The sequence below is a fragment of the Malania oleifera genome, chromosome 2, assembly GCF_029873635.1.
Source record: "Malania oleifera isolate guangnan ecotype guangnan chromosome 2, ASM2987363v1, whole genome shotgun sequence".
Classification (NCBI taxonomy): domain Eukaryota; kingdom Viridiplantae; phylum Streptophyta; class Magnoliopsida; order Santalales; family Ximeniaceae; genus Malania; species Malania oleifera.
Window position 1 is genome coordinate 101,023,774 of NC_080418.1, and position 20,875 is coordinate 101,044,648.

Consider the following 20,875-nt stretch of genomic DNA (forward strand, 5'->3'; position numbering starts at 1 on the left):
GCAGTGGTTGACTAGGTGAAATCGAAGAGTGTGCAAGATGTTCAGAGTTTCCTAGGACTGGCTGGGTATTATTAGCAGTTTGTGGAGGGATTCTCTAAGTTATCTGGCCCTCTGACACGATTGACGAGGAAGGGTGTGAAATTTGATTGGATCAACGAGTGCGAGCCGAGTTTTCAGGAGTTGAAACACTGACTGGTCATTGCTCTGATTTTAACCATCCCATCTGGGGATAGTGGTTTTGTGATTTACAACGACACATTGCTGAAGGGTTTGGGATGTGTGTTGATACAACAGGGGAACGTAATTGCTTATGCTTATCAGAAACTCAAGGTGTACAAGAAGAATTACCCTACGCATGATCTGGAGTTGGTGGTAGTAGTATATGCATTGAAGATCTGGAGACACTACTTATATAGTGAACAATGTGAGATCTTCATGGACCACAAGAGCCTCAAATATTTTTTCACACAAAAGGAGTTGAACATGAGGCAGAGGAGGTGGCCGGAACTGATCGAGGACTACAATTGAAACATTAGCTATCGTCTGGGGAAAACTAATATGGTAGCTGATGTATTGAGTTGGAAGTTTGAGCATGCATCGATATCTACAGTATTAGGTCAGCATCATATTAGACGGGATTTGGAAAGTCTTGATGTGGAGTTGGTGGATGGTAATCGTCATACTTTTATTGCTAGCTTGGTGATCTAGCTGATGTTATTTGAGAGGATTAAAGTCACGCAGGCTAATGATTCAGAGTTAGTCGAGATTATAGAGAAAGTACAGTAAGGATTGACTACAGATTTTATCATTTCCGGGGGAGGTGTGTTGAGGTTTGGGACTAGGCTGTGTGTTCCAAACGAAGATGGGATAAAGAGGACAATCCTAGAGGAGGTGCATCGTTCTTTATATATGTACATCCGGGTAGTACGAAGATGTATCGGGATTTGCGTGAATCTTTATGGTGGAGTGGCATGAAAATGGAGATTGCTTGATTTGTGGAGCAATGCCTAATGTGTCAGCTGGTAAAGGCTAAACATTAGAGATCGATAGGGCCATTGTAGCCACTGTGTATCCAATAGTGGAAACGGGAGCACATCTACATGGACATTGTCACCAAGTTACCACCAGCACTACATGGGTAAAACGCCATCTGGGTAATCATGGACAGGTTGACCAAACTTGCTCACTTTGTACCGATGAAGATTAGCTAATCTTTGAGTTGGCTAACAGATTTGTACATACAGGAGATAGTCAAAATGCACGGGGTACTAGTGTCCGTTGTTTTAGATTGAGACCCGAGATTCACTTCTCGATTCTATAATAGCTTGCAGGAAGCATTGGGGACGAAGCTTACTTTCAAAATAGCATTCTACCCCCAGACTGATGGACAGTCAGAGAGGACGATATAGATCTTGGAGGATATGTTACGGGCTTGTATGTTAGACTTCAGTGGTAGTTGGATTCAATTTCTACCATTGGTGGAATTTGTTTATAACAGCTTCCAAGCTAGTATCAGGATGGCACCTTTCGAGACATTGTATGGTCGAAGGTGTCACTCTCCTCTATATTGGGATGAGGTCAGTGAACGGTAGATATTGGGGCCCAAACTTGTACAGCAGGCATCTGAGATGGTCAGATTGATCGGAAATAGGATTAAATCAGCTTAGAGTCGGCAGAAGAGTTACGTGGATGTTTTTCGCCGTGAGTTGGAATCCAAGGTAGGGGTTAAGATATTCCTGAGGATCACTTCAATGAAAGGAGTAATGAGATTCGAGAAGAAGGGCAAGCTGAGCTCGAGGTTTATCAGACCATTCGAGGTACTAGAACGAGTGGGTCCGATGGCCTATAGGATTGCACTACCCTCAGCGCTCTCGAGGATCTGTGATGTGTTCCACGTATCCATGTTGAGGAGGTATGTGACGGATCCATCGCATGTGATTAGTTACGAATCCTTAGAGATTGGGGATGCTCTACCATATGAGGAGATACCCGTTTAGATTCTGGACTAGAAAGTTCACAAGTTGTGTACCAAGGAGATACCATTAGAGAAGGTACTGTGGTGGAATCACACGGTTGAGGAAGCCTCTTGGAAGTTAGAGACGGAAATACCCCAGAAACATCCATAGTTGTTATGAGTAGTAGTTTTAGTAGCAGGATTGGTACGAGTATGTATATATGTAATATTCTGCTATCGTAGTAACGTTGTGTGGTTAGTCTTTAGGAGAGTGTGTAATATTGGGAGCTCCCGAGACAGTGTATGTATGTAACCACGGTATTCCTCCGCCATAAGTGAGGGTATATATGTATTTGGGATGGGGCTGCAATGTGGGTGGTCGCCGGCTCTTCCTAAAGTCAGGTATGTTGTTGGGTATGTAGTTGAGTTGGTAAAAGAGAGATTACAAATTTCAAGGACGAAATTTTTGTAAGGAGGGGAGGTTGTAAGAACCTAACCCGAGATACGTAGATTGAATAAATGAGAAAGCGTAAAAAGGTAAATTATTAGGCTTCATCGACGAAGCTATTGTTCTCATCGACGAAGGCCCTCATACTCTTCGTCGTCGAAATTTAGAGTCTTGTCGATGAAGAGATAGCGAATGAGTTGTAAAATATCGAAATAGGGTTTGTTGCCAAAGGAATTGGTTCATCAACGAAATGTGTTGACGAAGGCGCCGTTTTGTCAATGAGGTTGGCCGGTTTAAAGGGGCTATAAATATCCTTAGTTGCTAAGAAAGCTAAAACTCTCTCTCTCTCTCTCTCTCTAGAACCAGCGAAATCTCTCCTTCTCTCTTCGATTCTTTGTTGTTCATTGCTTGATTCAACGATCTGACGTTACTGCGTGGATTAGGGGAGGAATCTCTACATTTTTAGCGGATTGGAAATTCGTTTTGAGGATTTTCGATTTTTTACCCAAAACTGAGGTAAGGGTCCAATTTCAGTTTCGTTTCAGTATATATATAGTAGTAAGAATTATAGTGAAGTATAGTTTTAGGATGTTTAGGTTTGGGGAACTGGGTTCGTAGTTTTGGAGCCGTAGAGTTCGTATTTTGGTATTCGGGAAAAGGTAAAAGGATTTTGTTTATATTAATTATTTTTGAAATCGGGATAGGTAAACCTATAGTTTACGATCGTATGTATGTTTTTACTACTTATTTGGGAAAATTTATCAAGTGAAAATGCAAGATTTTTGGGTTACAGTTTTGGGAAAAATTGGGGGTTTTGGGGTATCATCTCTATTTTTGATTGAAAATCGTATGTTGTATAAAGTTGTAGTATTGAGATGACCGTACTTGTATTTGTATTAAGTTGTATTCTCGAACTGGAAATATATGATTTGTGTATGCTCAAATAAGTGTGGAATGAACTGTTGTATGTAAAATGTTCCAGGTTTTGTAAAATAGCTATGGGCAGTGAATTACCGTACGCTGATGGGTATAGGAACATGAGTTCCAAAATTGTTCTAGGTTTTGTGAAATTTTGCCATGTCTCGACTAATTACCGTGGGCAACCGTCATGTCTCGGCTAAATATCATGGGCGAGAGTGTCCAGCTCTATATCCGAGGGTGTGAAATATCGCCTGTTTGTTCTGGCTGGTCACTAATGGGTGTGAGTGGACACCGTACTTGCAACGATATCCCTATGAGACTTCGGTTATTGCAGGGTATCAGGTGCTTAAGTGTGATGACACTGACCGTATGTTTGGTATCGTATATACATGAACTGGATTTTGAAAATACTGGAACTGTATCGTGTTATGTTTTATGTCAAAGTAACCCTTGTATGCCACACACTGATATAACATGCTTTCTTCCTTACGAAGAGGTGTCTCACCTGTAATATACAAATATTTTTTAGGTCCTTCGGGTAGCCAAAACTAGCATGCTAGCGTTCGAGAGCGTGGGTGTCTGTTAGCTACGTAGAGTACTTATGTAAGTATGAATTTTGTAACCGGGTTATCTTTATTTGGTTTTGTAGACACTTAGGATATGTATGGTATTTTGGAGCTTAGAATCTAGTCATGTATAAACTTTGGTATGGTACGATGTATGTATTAGAAAGAATATTTTCACTGCGTATTTGATGTGTATGGATATGTATGTGAATATGTATAGGGTGTACGTGTACCCCACGGGGTCGAACCCCCATTCAGTGCAGTATCATGTATATTTTAAATTATATAGAGATAGGTTAGGTTACTAAATCACACCTGGGACCCATCCCCGGGTTCAAGGCGTGACAAAATCTCTTCACTGGAATTGCTGGAAGATGCTTTGAGGGCTGTTACTTTCTTAGCTTTGTTCTACTCACTTAGTCTTTCATTTATCGTCAGTTCATATGCGATGAGTGATCCAATCAGTTCATCTAGTTTCATTGCTTTTAGATTCCTTCCTTCGGCTATGGCAGTAGCCTTTGCTTCACAGACTGGTGGTAGATCCCTAAGAATTTTCCTAGTTATTTCATAAGTAGGGTAAGTCTTACCAAGTGCATGCAATGAATTTGTGATGTGAGTGAACCTGGTGTACATAGATTGGATTGATTCACTAGAAGACATTTTAAATGCTTCGTATTCACGTATAAGCATGTCTATCCTATTGTCTTTTACATCTTTAGTGCCTTCATATGTGACTTCTAGTTTATCCCATATTTCCTTAGTAGTTGTACACGCCATGACCCTATTAAATTCATTTACGTCTAAAACACAATATTAAAAATTCATTGCAATAGCATTTATTTGAACAACTTTCATATCCTCATCTATATATTCATCTTCAGTCTTACGTACATTTTCTTTCTTTACAATTTTCATAGGAATATGATTTCCTCTGGAGACAACTTTCCATACTTTCCAATCAGCATTTTGAATAAAGATACGCATTCTTTGTTTCCAGTAGGTGTAATTAGCACCATAAAAAATAGGTGGTCGTGTGGATGAATGTCCCTCACCGAATGGGGTTACACCGATGTGTGCCATCGTGATCTTTTACAAAAACGTTTAAGTCTAGTTCAACCTCACTTTGATACCAAATGTGAATTTAGGTGCAATCTCAAGAGGGGGGTGAATTGGGTTTTTTTAAAAATCTTGGTCTTTAAGTCCTAGTTTTGAAAAAACTTACAACCACAAACTCACAAGCTAGGTGACAAGTAGTTCAGTATTACACAACCTAGCAATTTTAAAGTATGACTTTATCAATCGATCAATATTACCCAATCACTCACAAGTGTGATAAATATTTAATACATACACAATATACAAATAATTAAGTACAAGCAAAAATTAAAGGAGTTAAGGGAAGAGAGATGCAAACACGATTTTTACGAGGTTCGGCCAACCTGACCTAGGTCCTCGCCTTGGGTAGTTTACTCAAGCATTTCACTAAACGACTCCTTAACTTGGGACGGAGCTTCCCATTACAAAACGCTACTTGCAAGAGGCACAACTTCCTCCTTACACTCCGCTACTTACAAGAGGCGTAGCTTCCTCCTCACAATTCACGAACCGAACCCTTAATGCAAATAACAAATAAATATTCCTGAACACTCAAACACTTCTTAATAAGCTAAAGAGTATAATCAGACCTAAGCACTCTCATAAGGTATAATATGAAGCTCATGAGAGAATATATTTTTCTCAATGATGTATATGAAGAGTATGATCTTTATATGAAAGATATAGATGTATGAGATGTTTCAAAGATCTAAAATTTATTCAATATCTCCCAAAAATGATATCTTAAAAAACTATGCTTTGGAGATCTTAGAGTTTGCTTTCAAATAACTTTTGCAAGAATAATAAAATATAAAATCTTTGAATCAGAATATAGCTTTAAATATCACAATGATTTAAGCTCTTGTTTTCAAATACCTTTTGCAGAAATAATATGAAATCTTTTGAATAGAAATATACCTTTGAATATTACAAAAGATTTTTCAAATAAATATATATATGTGAAATTCAAGTTCTTGCTCCCAATAAATATTTTAAATGAAAGAATACGAGAATAGATAAGCTTATAAAAATAAGATTGAATGCTTAATGATAAACTTAACCAAACCTCAAGATCAAACCAGTTTTTCGTAAGATAATATGAGTGTAAGCACTTGGATCTTGAAGATGATCATGACGAATGCCCCAAACTTGTTGTGAATATGTTGAAAGTAGGCAAAGCTTAGCAAAAGTGTGCAAAGATTGTGCAAAAGTTGTACAAAAGTGTTAACCTAGGGTTTAGAGTTGGTATATATAAGTATTCTCGGCCTTCAATCAATTTTCAACTGTTGGATCATTTAATTAAAAAAATTCGTCCACATCTGCGCTAAAGCGCCGTTTCTGCACTACGAACTCATCGTCGAATGTTCGTACCAGTCGATGAATATCCTTCAGTTGCTCGTCGACGAGAGCAGGGCATTTGGCAATGAGTGGGCTATCAGAGAAAATCAAGGTCTCAGTATTTTCTCATCGACGAGATGACTAATTAGTCGACGAGTGTACTACACTCGCTCGTCGATGACTCCATGTGGCTAATCAAAGAGTGCCCTATTTTTCAGCCCTATGATCCTTCTAAAATGCAAATCCACTCTATGACAAATGCATATGAATATGTCATGAAAAATATGCATCCTAGGGTCGGTCTATATGTCATTTTGAGCTTCGCATGATATCTTATGAAGTATGCAAATACAATTGAACCTAGTTTGCGAAATATAATTGAAAATCTAGATTGTCTTTATCCTTCTGCTCTTCTATTTCCATGGATTGAGCCAAGTAATATGTACTTCGTGTTCCTCGTGGCTTCCATAACGTACTTACCATCCGTGCATGCTAACTCATGATCCTATTCAAAATGTTAATACACAGGTAAATTGCCAATTGATTTGTCATTATCAAAACATGATTGGACTCATAGAGTCAACATGTTTAATTTTTCTACAAACAAATGGAAATAGGTACAAATAAGAGGAAGTGATTTTATCACGACTTAAAAAATAAATATGGAGCAAAAAACAAACATATTCATTGAAAATAAAAAAGGGCAAGCTTGTTTACAATAAAAAGAATAAAAGAAAGAAAGAAAAAAAAAGGAAAGGAAGAAAGAAAAAAGAAGGAGGGGCTTCCTTTGGCCATAAGTTAAACCATCGATAGAATAAGCGTTTGGCAAATCATGGAAACATTGGAAGAACAATGATGGTTTGATTATCTAGAGAGCCAGATGGAAATTCAACACTTGGGTTGTTCTTCTCTTGTGTGATCACGTTGACTAATAGTTAACTCTCTGGTAGGTTCAAGACTCCCTAAAGATCAACATCTTCCTTTGGAAAGACTTCCAATCTAAGACAAACAATATAGGTTGACCTTGGAAAAGTGTAGCGGATATGTGGAAACGCCAAACCAGGCTCATATAGAAGTCTCCTCTCAATCTTAGACAACCTCCTTTCTCTTCAGAGGGTTATGGCGTTGGCCCTATCCTTTTTTGTTAGGTAAGATCCCAACCCGAAAGTATCCTTGTGGTTTTTCAATGCCACTTGCTCAATTATCCCTTGTAGATGTTTTCCAAATCCTTTACCTACCTCATAGTTTTGTTTTAGCATCTGTTAGATGGACATAGTTATCTATGCAATCTTTGTTTTAGGAGCTTCCAAATATTCACTAACGTAGATGTGGAACACTGTCTCAGAAGTGTGAAAAAAAACTATCGATTCTCCGATCATCAGTCCCGATGTGAGGCATTATTTCTAAACTATATACTCTATAGTTCTCTTCTCCTTTCAATGTTATCAAATCATTCCTGTATATAAATTTCAGCTTTTGATGCAAGGAGGATAGTATAACCCTATTGTGTGGATCCATGGATGCCCTAGTAACATGTTGAACAATGACACAATATCCAGGACTTGAAACATGAAAAGAAAAGGTATAGGGGCTAATTTTAATATCTAGATCAATCTCTCCTATGATTTCTCTAATTGTTCCATTGATGGCCTTGATAGTAAGACTAATGTTGCTCATTAATGACTTGTTCGCACCCAATCTCATTTGTGTGACATAAGGGCACACATTGAGGGTGTACACATTATTCAACAGGACTCGGGATACAATCATATTTTCATGCTTGATTAATATGTGCAGCTGGCTAACATGGCCTTGCCCTGTCGGTGAGATCTCATCACTTATATATACTATGTAATTAACAACCAATATTGAATCGACAAGGTTCTCAAATTTTTCCAATGACACATCTTGGGGCACATGGACCTCATTTAGTACCCTTATCTCCGACTTTCCTATTCTTGTTTTCGTTCTATTACTTTCCTTATTCTCCTACATTCTCTTTTCTTGTTTTCCTCTTCTCCAAATCTTTTGGAGCGTAACACCTTCCACTCCAATTCATTACCCCAACTTCAATGAGGTTGGCTATATTCCCAACCACGTTAGGATCAATGACCTCCATTGATGTAGGACAAGGGAGGGTGACCCAGTCCTACTGATTCAACCCTCATAAGCAAGCATACACACTCAAACACTTTAAATTAAGAATCCAGTTATCCAAACATAAAAACAATAAATCATGCTATAGTTCACATGTTTAAGGATTTTGAAAAGGTGCATGATGCTGTTCAGAGATAAGTCCTAAGAGTTCTTTCACAAAGGAATCAAGTTAAATGCGGAAAATATGTTATTTCAATATTTTAAGAATAAAGTTCTATTGTTAGCAGGAAATATTCCCACAATTGATTTTAAACTAACAAGTATCAATATTGAAGTCAATGAATTCAAATGTCATATTCAAGTATGGAATTTTAGGATTTCAAGCAAAGAATTCAATATAAGAAAATGTTTAAAATATATAGCAATGATTCAAACACAAGTACTGAAATTATGAAAAGAATTGTTTGGATGACTTGACATTACTCAACACAAGTCTTAGACCACGCGAGAAAATTCATTAGAATATGCTTTGAAACACCGAGACGAACGCAACAATGTAATGGAGGGGAAGTGGCCGTGTGGGGGGGTATTTTAGTGTGGCCGTGTGGATGCATTGGTGGATAGTTAGAATTCGTATGAAGTTCTTTGTGCACACTTTGAAATATGGATATATATGCAACAAATGAAATGATCGATTGTTTGTCTTGGGGTGTAACTTTGTGATGGTCGTGTGGGTAATGGAGGGAAGTTGTGAAGATTGGATAGGGATAAAGTCGCTAGATAGAATAGTGGTCTCTCACCACTTGATCTCCGAGGAGAATGACGTAGGCTCTCACTACGCAATCACAAGGATTGGACAAAGCTTAACAAGCTTCAACAAAGGAATTTCCTTTTAATATCAATACTTTTCTCTCTACATAGTTCTTATAATGAAGGGGTATATATATAGCTAGCATTGGGGGACAAGGATTAACAAGCTTAGCTAGCATAGGGGGACAAAGACATTATAAAACTAACAGTTCCCACACAAACATGGGAGACACAAATAATAAAGACACCAACTTACTAGACACATTAATTACTCTTACAAGTTACTAACAAAATAAATGTTCCAACTTTGTAGACATAATAAATACTAGGCACAACTTACTAAAACTCCAACTCATTAGACATACTCACACAATTTCCTAACATATACATGTAAGCAAGTTGTCTTGCATGTTTACAAAATAAATACAAACAAAAGTCAAAGGGAGGCCCAATGGAGCCGTATGGGGCCCACAAGATCATGTGGGGCCCACATAGGTCTTGAACTCAGACTTGCTTCAGCATCTATACTTGGGTTTTCTCACATTGAAAAGTTTTCAAAATAAGTCTTTAAATAATCCATTCAAAATCTACAAACAATTATGAACCGATGTGGACATCGAGAGGTCTTCCACGTGTTATCATGTCGGCAAAGGAAATGTGGACATTAGGAGGCCATCCACATGTCACAACATCTGAAAATGACATAGGTAGGGCATGTTGATCCCCATCATCCACTTTATACTTCCAAGGAATGACTTCATCGGTTGAATAAGCGAAGGGTGCTAGGAGTGGAAGGGATCAATGGCTTGTTCTTTGGAGTGGTAACATGATGTATTTTTAGTGGGGTGTAGGAGATAATGACTGGTGGAGGAGATGGGCTAATGACATTCACATTCACGAGTTTAAACAACTCGATTGGCTTAATTGATAGATTCATGGATCGAGGATGATGATTGGTGGATGGTTTTAATAATAGGAAGGGAATAATGGCTTCAATCATATTCACAAATGGGGTTTTATGATCTGGCAATGGGTTAGTTTTAACATTAGGGTGGGCCATTTCTTAGAAACTTCAAAATGTCAACATTAATCAAGTCTTATACTCAATGCTTCAAGGTCAGGTAATTTTTTGTGGCATATCTAGGGGAATTCATATGGAGTTCGCATGTCACATTTGGGTTATGGTACCTCATATGTTGGCCCGACCTCATTAGGGCATGTACTATCTTCCTTTGGGCATAGAGTTACATATATATTTTAATTAATGGAATCAGTATAGCAGTGAACTCTCGTTTAGGTTTGGGACTTGGATTGGCTTGGTTGGAATTTAAAGCAGTTAAGGGGGTGGCATTTGCTTGGGGATTGGTTGCAGGGATGGGTGGGGTGGTGTAGGTATAGATGGTTTGAGTGAGGTTGATTGATTATAGGCTTTACTTTGGGCCACCACACCAATATCTCCTTCTTTCTTCTTCTTTTTGAGAAAGAATGTCTTCTTATATGCAATTGTTTCAATAGGTTAGGTGTAGTCCACCATCTTTCCAGTCTTCAATCCATTCTTAATTTTCTCCCCAACATCCACAACAGTTGGAAAGCTAAACAGACTAGGGGGGATCAACTTGTCGAAGTATATACCCTTTAAAGTTCCCACAAATATAGATACAACTTCAATCTTGATCAAAGCTGGATCTACTTGTTCAACTACTTCCCTCCACCTCTATGTGTATTCCTTGAAGGTTTCTAAATCCATATTTTCCATGTTCTATGAAATTTGTATGGTCAAGCAGCACATTTGTGTTGAATAAGTATTGCTTCAGAAATAGATTGGTGAGGTTTCTCCATTTTTGGACTCAACTTTTGTCCAAGGATGCATACCATTTCAGTGTTAGACCTGTGAGACTCTTGTGGAACATATGCATTAGAAGCTTCTTATTTTTGGTAGAGGATGCCATCTTCCTAGCATACATATGGAGATGGATCTTTAGGCACCCCTTTCCATTGTATTTATCAAAATTAGGTACTCTGAATTTTTTAGGTAACACCACATCTATAAACAAGCATAGATCATTAAAGTCTTCTACTCTTATATCTTACAACCTTGAATCAATCTAATTGTTGCTCTATATAGGTCATCTTATCCTTGTTAGTGGTAGATTCTCCTTCTTCTTCTTGTAGCTTAGGTTGTTCCATAAATGGTGTTTGCCTAGTGATGTTTATGAAGATTGGCTCTGAAGGGATTGGTGCTACTTGAGGGGGTTGAGCCTCATCGACCATTGGTGCTTTCCCTTTTATTAATAATACCAGCTTAGCTACAGCCTTTTCCAAGGACTTCATCCTTTCTGTCTGTCAATATCTCCGAGCTCTGACTCGACTCAAGCAGATCCATGCTTCTAGATCTTACTTGAGTAATAATAGGGTCTTGTTGGTTTAACAAGGCTTAATATCGTTTTGATAATGATAAACCAAGACATCTAATTGTGTTATCAAGTGTATTTATAGGTATTACTATATAAAAGCACAATGAAAGATGCATAATGGAAAACCATGAAGCGCTTAAGTAAATGAAAGATGGTTGTTGAAGTAAAGCTTGGATGAAGACCAAGCTTAAGGACATGAAGACCTAGATAGCTTATCATATGTATTGAAAAATAGGTTTCATATAAGTACATCTCAATTGGTTTTTGTTATGAAGCTCTTATGTTAATTACTTGGACCTAGATACCTTTTTAATTCTTGGAAAATATTTTTACAAAGTCCAAATGTTATTTCAAAAAGATTAAAATCATTTTTGGAATCAAACTATTTTAGAATATTGAATTTCAGGATGTTTGGGCGCCTGAGGCAAATGCTTAGTCGATTGAATGCAGGAGTTTGAACAAATTGATCTGGCTTTAGAGAGTTTGAGTGAGCGAACCATAGGTTCAGTCAACCAAATGGCTATTGCCATTGAAAAGCTCTATACATAGTTAAGTTCAAGCGACCAAAACTCAGGTTTAGTCGACCAAATGGCAACTGTCAGTTTTTGAAATTCATAAGTTAATTGATTCGGGCGACCAAATTGTGAGTTTAGTTGATTGAAGCGCTGCGATAAGTTTCACAAACGGCCAAAAATATTTTCGATTCTCAAATATGTTGTTACCAAAACACGCACAAACGACTATAATTCAGACCTATATATAAATAGCCAACCCTAATTACGTTTTGTACAACATAACATATTGATTTACATTGAAAAATCGTGTCTTGCGCTGTTCCTAGCCGAAACTTGTTTTCTAAGTGTTCTTTCAAGTTCAAAGCTTTCACAACCTAGAAAACTTAGCCAATCTCTTTGAGCTTTTTAGCAAATATCTTCTGAGAGTATTGTAGAGTGTTTGTTGTGTACTAATCTACTTTGGTTAGAGAATTTTCTTTGTACAAAATCAATTTTTGATTTCCTTGAATAAACTGACGACTCTGTGATTGAGTTGTTAACAAGCGAAGGGTGTTTTCACTCGAGAGGTTTCTTCACCCACTGAAGGAGAGAGGTGTATCCACCTATTGAAGGAGGGATTAGTGAATCTTCATAGCAGGTTTCTTAAGGCAAGGATGTAGGCACGGTTGCCGAACCTTGTAAAAAATCAGGTGTCACTGTCTCCCTTATCTCCTTTAGTGTCCAAGCATATTTACTTTGATTTGTGAATGGTGTGAATGCTTTGAATATTCTTATTGATTAAAATCTATTGTAGTCGTGAAAATAATATTGATTTAATCTACTGGAATATTATTGTGTTAATCCATCTCTTATTCAAGTTAAAGCTTTAACCATCTTGTGGCTAAGCATATATTTGTGAATATTGTCAATATCTTGTAATTTGGTTTCATGTTTAAATCTTAGCTCATACTCTTTAGAGTTTAAGGATATATAAATTGATAAGATTATTGTTTGAGAATATTGTTGTTGTTAATACGTTAGAGCACATGTAAAATCAGTTTTAAAATTGATTAAACTTTCGTGCATAAAATTTTAAAAATACCCAATTCACCTCTTTTTGGGATTACACCTCAACTTTCAAGTCTTACTTTGTGGCAAAATTTTGGAAGTTTTCTTTCTATTGTACACAAAGTTAGAAAACAACTAACAAAAAGAGATACTAAGATAATAAAATAAAAGAGTTTCTTACATCATGAGCATGACATGCTATGGGATGCTTGAATTCATAACCTATACGAGGGATTAAGCTTTTATGCATAATTTTATAAAAAATAAATTACAATTAGCACTGGGAAGAGCATTTGCATTTTTCTTTTCACACACCTCACTTTCTCTTTTAAAATAATTCAACACATGAGAAAGTAGAGAGAAAAATCAAGTTGACCCAGTCGACGCCATTTTGGGCCAGTATTTCCCTGATCCTCGAGTATAAATTCTGGGCGGCTCATTTAGCCTACTGGAGGAGGGGATCCGAGGCAATGAACCTTTCCTACATGGCATGATATACACCAAAGATGATGTGAAGCATTGCTTTAGTGTCCCTCTCCACAGCTTGGAAGACTGTGCACTGTTCCTCTCTTTTTTTAATGACCTTTTCCAATTGATCCTTGTTATCTTTTTGGGCCTTAAGGTCCTATGGCTACTCTAAATTCTACAATCGAGCCTCCTTGAGCCTTGCTCCTAGCTTTTGATTCACTACCATCAACCATTCGAATTGCTTTTCAACATGTAAAACTATCTTAACCCATTGAATCCTTTCGCCATCTAGATATGTCCTTTGCCTTTTCAGTGCTTAGGTCTCTGCAGTGATCTTATAGAAATCTGACTGCAGCTTCTTCTTGGTTAACTTATTGTCTATTTTTTACTCCCTCGATGTTTGCCATAAATTCTAGTTTAGCTAAGTTAGGTTGTCAATGTAATGACCAGAAAAATTTTAATGATAAAATAATTAGGAAAATAATAGATGAAAAAGATAAATAAGGAATAAAGAAGAAGAGGGGAAAAGAAATTGAAAAAGGGTACAAACAGGTGCTCATCGACGAGTAGGATTTTCTCATTGACGAGAGATCTTTAGAAACTTGTCGACGAGTGTGTATGTCTTGTCAACGAGGATTAACCGAGAGGGTTTTGGCTATTCTGAAACTCGTCAATGAGCTCATGGCCTTGTCGCCGAGTGTTCTTCATTGGTTCATCAACAAGTCCTCTAGTCAACGAGTCCACGTGGCAAGGAGGAGTATATAAAGACCTAAGGTTGCTTTCTTGTGAAGGAAATCAATTTTACTTTAGACCTCTCTCTCTCTAAATGTGTCTCTCTCACTTCTCTCTAAGAATTCGGCCCGAATTTAGCCTAAATCGACGATCAAAAGTCGCTACGGTGTTCTAGGAAGGACTCTTTACACATCTAACGAATTAGTTTCCTAAACTGGGCATTTTGGGAAACACTCCTAAGTTGAGGTAAGAATCTGGATTCTCAGTTTTTGGTTTTTATAAGTTTATTTAAGACTAATTAGTTGAGAAAATGTAGAAATAGTAGTTTATTTGGGGTTTATTTAACTAAATTAGAGTTTTTGAACTAGGGTCCGGGTGAGCATCACAGGCATCGATTTGGGATTCCTGTTGGTGTAATTCGAGGATCCAAGTAAGGGGGAAATTATATATATTAAACCAGGTTTTTACGAATTAAATAAAAATGGACTATGTTATATATGTAGATATGTTTTCATGAGGGTATAAAATGTCAATCATGTAATTATGTTTTTTGAGCTTAGGACTGCTTATTTAGCTATGTATATGTGAAAATGAACTGATGAAAGTGAAATATATTTTCAAGATAATTATGAAAGAAATGAAAGGTATTTTTAGTATATAAATGTTAAATGTTGGTTGACATATTTTACAGGTAAAGTATGAACTTTTCTGCAAACTGTGTAGCATGAGTAGATGGTAATGCGGTGTAAACGTAAGTTATATGTATGAGATGCAGGTTACGTAAGAAATGTGATGACAATGAAATGTATAAGGACTATGTTGTTTGTGTTTGATAATGCAACCATGTATGCAATGACAGCTAAAAGGAGCAGTAGACTTATTGATGACAGCTAAAAGGAGTTGTGTTAGCAGATTCTAGCGCATATCTATGTGGACTAATTGATGTAAAACTAAAAGGAGCTATAGTACGAATGAATGAAATGAAAATGAATGAAATAGAAATGTGAATGAAATGGATATGAAACATGAAATGTGAACGATGTAAAATGTTAAAGGTTACGTAAAGTGAAATGCTATGAAATGCTAAAGTTATGAACATGAATAGATACGGATGGTTAAATAACGATAGACAGAATAATGTATTATGGTATTATCAGATATGTATGTTAGTAGAACATGTTACTTTAGGGCGGGGCAAACTCTTTTCTTGAGGGCTTGCTGAGAAAGGCGAGTGCACTAGTAGTATCAGATGTGGTAGTAGACTGCATAACGTGCTAGGGCAGAGGGAAACTACTTATATAGGCTGGTAAATTTTCTTATTCTGGGGGGCCTTTGCTGGTAAATTTTTGTATGAACTGTGTGAGTACGAGATTAATCTAACACTTGAGGACTTACTAAGTAAGGTGAGTGCCCTGGTATGCTTCAGTTGTGACCTTTGGGTTGCCTAATATATTAGAGCAGAGGGGTGCTACTTATATGGGCGGGTAATCACCCCTATCCTTGGGTAGTCTCGTGGGTAAATATTTTCTTGTGTATGATTAGGTTCAGAAAATGATTTCAGAATATATGTTAATGGTTTTGAAAATGTTATTAAATGTTGATTATAATCTCATGGTGACCACACGCTGTTTTAATTTACTGTTTCTTTCCCTTACTGAGATGTGTCTCACCCAATTACAAATTTATTCTTTTCAGGACCACCACGTAAATGAGCTTATAGAAGCTCGAGGTTGATAGCATTTTTGGGGTTCTAGATAGAGAAAGGGGTATAAACATTTTGATGATATTTTAGGATTTGAATAAATTATGTTTTATGTTTTTATGTTTTAAGTTTTAAGTTTTCTGAGGTATGAATGGTTGTGAAACATACTAGTGGTTGTGAATACTGAAATGTTTTGGAGATATGTATATATGAGAATACAGGTAATGAATGGGTATTATGGATTACAGATAGAATTAGTAAACTCTAGTACTTATTTTTATGATTGAGGATCATAGTAAACTCTAGAATTCCTTATAATAATCCTCTAAGTCCATGGGCCGAGGCTTTGTGCCCTCAGGACAAGTTGGGTAACCAATGGTGGCATGCAAGGTGCACTCACCTTTCTCCAAGATCTTAAGGTTTAACCAGGTTACCTTCGCCTTCTTGATCTTCCATTCTGTTGACACTTCATTGTATTCGAATTGGAACTTGGTCAAGCAGGTCATCCAAGGGATGAATTGGGGATGTCCCATATACCGAAGCACAAGAGTTGGTGCATAGCTTATGCAGCCTCAGGTGCCAAAAAGTAGGACCTAAGAGAATGACCCACATCTTGGCAACATTGGGCAGAAAGACATCCACTTGGCTACCCATTCCACCCTTGGCTATTTCAGGCTATTGACAACTTCTATCACACTTGCTTTATGATGGTTTTGAGCACACTTCATTATTGGGTTCCCTTCCCCCATGAAGTCACTTCTGAAGAGGTTAGGAGTAATATGGCCAATCAACCACACATACAGTAATTGCATGCCATATAAGAGAGATCTTTTCCCTTTCTCCAAAAAAAAAAAAATTGAGAAAGATGAGGGTTTCATCAAGGATGGCTAGTGCAGGGCCCTCTCCATGGTAAACTACGACAGCTCCATAGCCAATAATATGCGCTACTGAGTGTAGGAGGACCAAGTTGCAATGGTGAGAGCTAATAGTTGCAAATGGAAATGGGAGGTAGAATTGTTGACACTGGATTATGGTCTAAGGGTGGTGCCAACGGATGGGAGGTGTCATGCATGGAAATCCCCTAAAAGGAAGTTAAAAGGGTGGAATAGACTCTAGAAAATAGGAAAGATTGAATATGCAGAGTCGCATCCTTTATTATTTTTATAAGGAAAACAAAGATCATAGGTTTGAAAGTACATTTTTGTGTAAGGAAGGTGGTACACTAACCATTCTAAGAGGGATTAGCCAAGTAGCACCCTACCAACACTCATTCTAAAAACGGTTACTGCTATGTGTGTGTGCCCTAAATAAAAGAAGGAAGACAAAGAAGGAAGTGCTTCTTTTGGATTATTCAATAAAGTATCTGTAACGACCCAAAGAATAATGGTATTTAAACAATAAAGAGGAAGGGAAATGGAAACAGTAACAGAAGGAGGCAGCTAACTTTGTACGTTGCACTTTGGGATGTAATGATCTAAGAAAATTTATCAGGTCCTTGTCAACAAACACAGGAGATTCGTCGACGAGGGTACAAGAGGGCCTTGTTGACGAAGACAAGTTTCATCAATGAGAAGACACCGAGAGGTTATTTTAAGTTCTGAATTTAGTCGACGAGGGGATGATGTTCGTCGATGAAACTTATTCTTGGGCTCGTCGACGAGATGACGTGGCTCATCAACGAAGCTCGCAGTATAAATAGTGCTAAACTCAACTTTTCACGCAGGAAATTCGGTGGAACACCCTTTCTCCTCTCCCCTGTGGCTCCTCTTCTCTTTTTCTTCAATTTTGGCCTCATTGTTCACTGGATTGATGATTTGAGGCCACCATGATGCTCCTGGGAAAGTTCTTCCTAAGTCTTCCATAACGGATCGTCCGTGGGACGAAGTTGGATTTCATCCCAGATTCAGGATATAGTCTTTTAAGAAAAATTTGGCTTTCCAGCAGTTGTAGGTAATGCTGTAGACATAGAAATAGTGATATTTTGTTCTAGAATATATGGTTTTCAGGGTGTTGAGTGATGAACCTTGCAGGTGTTGGACCCATCATAGTAGGAGATTTTTAGTAGGAATCAGGTAAGGGAAATATGCTATGTTAGGCAGTTCTAGAATGATTTTCAGTATGAAATGTATATTTTTACCAGGTTATTATTCATAGCAGAACTTTATACATTTTATCAATTATGAATAATATGTTTTAAATTACTGTGTGGCTTGAGAATATAGATATAGTACAGAAACATGCTTTACAGTATTTTTTAGAGTTATGTTTTACAGAATATATAGACAGTGGATATGTTTTATAGAAATTACAGAATACCATGATTATACAGTTTTACAGTACCATGACATACAGATTTACAGTTAATCTCAAGAACATAGTTGATATAGATACAGTTTACTACAATGTCATGGTTAATACAGTTATTATAGAATCATGGTAAAATAGATAGTTGTATGTAGAGATGTATTATATAGTATCAGACCCTGATGGACCATTACAAATATAGAATACAGAGCACGGTACTGTAGCTATATATAGTATAGAGTGCAACCACCTATTCAGATAATATATGGTAGGTAGGTCGATCACATGCCCACGTGTAGACAGGCACCCCATCAGATATTGGTTGAGGAGGGCTGATTCGACTGACGGAGTATAGTGGTTTAACCTGGTCGGCCAGCCAGGTTAGATCCCGCCTACGGGCTGCACAACCCTGTCATGAGGGGTTAAATCATGACATACAGTTATCTATACAGGGAAGTTTTCAGTTATTATTATGTATGTAGAGTTTCACAGAAAAAAGGAATATGCGTGTATATATATATATATATATATATATATATATATATATATATATATTAAAAGTATTATGTATAGAAACCCAAAATACAGTTGTATTAAGTGACGTGGAAAAGGGTGGTGGTTTATATTATTTGTACTGTATTTATAGATTCAATTATACATGATTATATAGAAACATATTTTCATAGTATTGTAACTTATTTGCCACACACTAGCAATAGCATATTTCATCTTACTGAGCGTCGCCTCATCCCATTAAATTAATAATTTTCAGGTGATCCAGTTAGGCTCGCAGATAGAGGAGGTTACAGTTCAAACCTGTCAGTAGAGTGAGTATTTTAGGAAGGTTACTCAATTGAGGGTATTTTGGGAAACAATCATATATGTATATTTTGGGAACATTTTAGCATTCTGGTATTGTATATTTTCTTGATTGTGTTTATATGAATTCCGCTTCTCGCTGCTTAGGTTGATGGTTTGGTTTATTCTGATAGGTATCAGAGCATTATAAATTTCACAATAAAAAAAAAAAAACAAACAGAATTGGAAAATAAATAGCAGGTCGTTACAGTATCACTTTCCAAAAGCCCAAAAAAAAAAAAAAAATGCTAAAAGCCCTAACATATATGCTTTGGTTTGAAAAAAAAAAACAAAAAGGAATTTGGCCTCAGATAATCTTTAGTTTTGAAAACAAGAGTAAAATGGAAGAAATTTTGATTGATTGCCTTATAAAATCAAATATGACCCTTTCCTTTGAAATTGTCAACACTCAACATCAAAATATCTAATTTCAATCATAGACTGGATGTCGTGGATGAGATTTTTAATTAAATTTTAAATTGATCAAGATTTGTGGTCCTCGTCCCCCTAGTTGAAATTAGAGAATTCAATGCTAGTAGAGTAGGAAATCCCGTGATTGACATCGGGTCTTAATGGAGAGTTGAAAGAAATCAGTAATTAATGAATTTGCAAAGTCTTTTAATTGACATTTGAGATTTGGATGTGGTTGAAGTCAATCATTAATGAATGATTTGAAAAACTCTTGATTTGACAACTAGGTTTCAATAGTTTGATTAAGTCAACCCCCACTTGAGGATCTCTGAAAATCTTTGATTGTAAATAAGGTTTTTAATGCTTTGAATGAGTCAACTATTGATTTAAGACTTTGAAGTTAACTTTTAATTAAAAACTTTGAAAGTCTCTGATTAACAATTAAAGTTTAATTGATTGGATAGATTCAACTTTTAATTAAAGACTTTGAAAATCCTTTGATTAATCATTAGAGTTTAATTGATTAGATAGAGTCAACTCTTAATTGAAGACTATGAAAATCTCTGAGTGTCAAACTGGTTTTAATGCTTTGGATAGAGTCAACTCTCAATTGAAGATTATGAAAATCTCTAATTGTCAATCAAGTTTTAATGCTTTAAATAGAGTCAACTCTTAATCGAAGAGTATGAAAATCTATGATTGTCAAACAAGTTTTAATGCTTTGGATAGAGTTAACTCTCAATTGAATATTATTGAATTTTTTTTTAGTCAATCAAATTATAATGCTTTGGATACAGTCAACTCTTAATTGAAGACTATGAAAACCTTTCATTGTCAATCAGGTTTTAATGCTTTGATTGGATAGAGTATCTTTGATTAAGGCAGTCAACATTTATGAAAACAATTTGACATTTTTGGAAAAAAGGGAAGTCTCCTTTCTGAAGAAGGATTGCTTGCAAAAAAAAAAAAAAAAGAAACTTTTTTGAAAACATACTAAATTCATTATCGGCCATGGATGGAAACAATTTGAATGGATTTTTTGGAAAAGGGAAAATTTTTGAAAAATGAAATTCCAAGTTTGCCCCTGGCATCTTAGTCCCGTGATGCAAGTACTAGCTCCCATTCACCCATACAAGCTTAAAAGAGATTGTGTGTCCCTTGCTTAGGGTTGAGAAGGGAGAGGACACCATACGGT